The sequence below is a fragment of the Rhyacophila brunnea genome, unplaced genomic scaffold (assembly GCF_057557595.1).
Source record: "Rhyacophila brunnea isolate RB1 unplaced genomic scaffold, BYU_Rbru_1.0 scaffold_109, whole genome shotgun sequence".
Taxonomy (NCBI): Eukaryota; Metazoa; Arthropoda; class Insecta; order Trichoptera; family Rhyacophilidae; genus Rhyacophila; species Rhyacophila brunnea.
Window position 1 is genome coordinate 1,195,338 of NW_028232762.1, and position 3,601 is coordinate 1,198,938.

A 3,601-nucleotide genomic window follows, 5' to 3' on the forward strand; every position below is an offset into this window, starting at 1 on the left:
ATTAAATGAACCATAGTCGCTTTTAGGATATTGATGCACATAAATTTGCATTAGAACGAAATTTCATATGACTATAATAACAGAAACTTATGTTCTTTCAATAGAAATTTATATCTAATTTTTTTATCGGATTTTGTGAAGCAAAATTTATTATAAAAAGAGAAAGTAATTTCTTTTTGCAAGTTGATCTAACATTGCCCAAAAATAAAAACTGATAACTATACGAGAATTGCATAAATTTATTTCCAAAAAAATATTACTCTTTTTTGTGTAGAGAGAATCGCTAATTGGGTTTTAAGTGCTAAGAACAGCGCAAATATGTTAATTCTATATGTTCCTGCGGGGCATGGTATTGGTCTATTCTAGATCTTAAAATGGGAACATATGTACTTTTTGTATTTCAATCCCTCAAATTATTTTTAATTTGCCCTTATTGCAGTTTCCTATACTATTAACGCACGAATCATAATTTCAGGGATTTAACTGATCAAAGTTTACAAAGTATCGCTTAGACACAGAAAAAGAATAAACATTTGATATTATATTTTTTCTACAACAAAAAAAAAATTCACAAAAATTTAAATTTTCCAAGTATTTATCGATACTAAATATTATACAAAGAGCAGCACAATAGAGAGTTATCATTTTAGTGGATAACCAAGATTTTAAAAAATTTAATTAAACATAGAAGATTAATTCATTTATATACTTTACATAAAATTTATATGCTATATTATACAAAAATTATAGATCAAACGTAATACTAAGCTTGTTCATCTAAAAAAATATATATTTGTCCTAGAGTTTGAAATTCTGAATGTGTAAAAAAATATTCCACCTGTCTCGAAATACTTTCTATGTTGTAAAAATAAAAATAAAGTGATTTTATTCATATGTAAATCTCATAAACGTGCCATGATATCATGTAACTTTTATGAGGTTATTTTATTCTAATCACAATTTGTATAGAATGGGCATATAAAATACAAGAAAAAACATAATATAGTATATTTTTTTCTATGAATACTAATGTTTTTTATATGTAAAAACATGTATTTCAATATAAATTTTTGTATTTTTATGATATGTCAATTTTAAAGCGTTTTTGCAATTTGATATATAGATTCTAATATTCAAGTAAAACTCTATTTATATGAAAAATAAGTATCCATTACGGAATTGCTTTAATAAATCTTAAAAAACAATTGTTGCATATTTTTATGACATATTGTTGTTTTTTAACTCTTGTCTTTCTTATATTCAAAATTTGCACCATGCTATAGTTTATCATTTTTGAAGTGTATTTTAGCTGTATATTATACATATAAAATTTATCTAATATTACATTTTGGAGATAATTTAACAAAAACCTTATAAAACCAGTATCTTTTCCATCCAAACAAGGTTTTCTTAATTTGCAGCTTATATTTATCCTTAAAGTTCTGTTTTTTATCACTTAGAAAATACAACAAACAGCATTTAATGATGTTAATTCGTACAACATTTTATACCAGGGGTTCTTACTAATATTTCGTACTATTAGATAGGTTCGTGCTCACATAAATTTTGCATAAATTTATTTTTATTATCATCAAGGTAGCCGAGTACTTCTAAATCTTTTATTAAATTTGTGAATAACGTTTTAAAGTGTTATTTTTGCAGTATAACTATAAAATTTTATACTGTTTTCTGCAGATAAGAGACTTAGTTTGACCGTTAAAATAAGTGTCTAATAATATATATTTTTATATAAATTAATTTTAAGATTTCCTAAACTGTTCACTTTTTTTAGCTATATTTATTAAAAACTCTAGGTATATATTGCAAAAAATTTTTATTTTATTTTATATCTTGTATAATGTTCTTCATGTTATTAATAATATTTTAAAGCATCTCATAACTGTCATTGAAAGCACAAAAAATAGAAAAAACCTTGACCTGTTACTGTTATGGGTTATTTAAAATGAGTTTGCTAAAAAAAACCGGTTTAAATATAAATATGCAACATATAAAATATACTTAAGCATAATAATTATATATTCTTCTACTTTTATGATTCAAATATTTTTTTACGTATAAAATTGTTTTTATGAGAGTTAACTGTGCTTTTTGTTTTTAAATATTGACTGTAATTCTTTATTTTAATAGCATAAGAATCAGCTTAACTGGTTTATTAATATAATCGGGAATAAACTGAATCAAATGATTGCGTTATTTTGTTATCTGCAATATAGTTAAGGTCTCAGTCGAAAGATGAATGTCTAAATTAAGATAGTTATGAAAATAGAAGTTTTATATTATATAAAAAGAATGATCAGATATAAATAAAATAAAATCAATTCAATAAGTGAAAAGCGCACAATAGAAAAAATCCAAATTTTTTCAAATAAGTTTCTTCAACGTTTTGCCAATTATTTTTAGTAAAAGACAAAATGAGAAAAAAATATTAGATAGCAGGAAACGTGCTCAGACCATGTTCAATAAATCATTACGATTTAAATTTTTTGACCGGAAATATAATGAGAATCTTAAAATAATATTCTCTCCGTTTTCAAATAAAAAAGTTATAATATTTCACTCTCTCATATTCTAGCATAAATTATGTTATGAGCAACTTAAATATATTAATGCTTAGAACGTTTACTATATAAGTTTAATTATTTTTTTTAAATACAGAAAGCAAAAAATAGCACTTATTAATTTTTATGAATTGAAAAATGTATATTTTTGTGATTAATTTAATATTTATGAAACAATTCTGCCTTTGTATTTTTGCACATGTCAAAACTTAATTTAAAATCAAATAAAATACACATATCTCGTTTTTTTATAAACATAATATGACAAATAAAGAGTACAAGTATTTTTAAATACTGATGAACTGACTTTTTTCTATAAAAACATAAAAAAATACAAAAAAAACAAAAATAATACGTTTTGCGGCATATAAATAATACCCATCTCCAGATATGTTTCTAAGAGATTTATCACGTAAAAGAATATTATAAAATCATTTACAACTTAAATGCGATTTTCAGGCCGACATTGCAGATTCAAATATATCTTATCTTATTTCATAATACCAAATAGATATCACAAACATCAAAAATAATGAAAAACTGAAATTTGCTATTTAAATGCAAAAGCACCCTCTTTTAATCATAGAATGGCTACTATAAATTCCAGTGGATAAAATTTATTAACTAAAAACGATTAAACTAGTGCGAAATGTATATAACGTAAGCAAATCAAGCTTATTTAATATAAATTGTAATTAAATATAACGTTTTTTTGCATGCAATAAAGTTTTTGATGTGATAATATAGGTGTTTGTATATAGAAAACCTTATCAGTATAATATAAACGCTTTTTAAGTTTTTAACAGGATTTAGACACCTTTTTATGAATATTTTTTTTATCCACCCTGATAGTTTTTTATAAATATAATTTAATGAATTTCTAAGAATATAAGAAGGATAAGCATTAAAGCTGATCTATGATTTTCAATTTTTTCGTCCTTATAATTAAATAATTATATGCTGCTTACCTTGCTAGCATTTAAAAAATATTGAAAAGAAACCAAAGCATGTAAATATTTTTA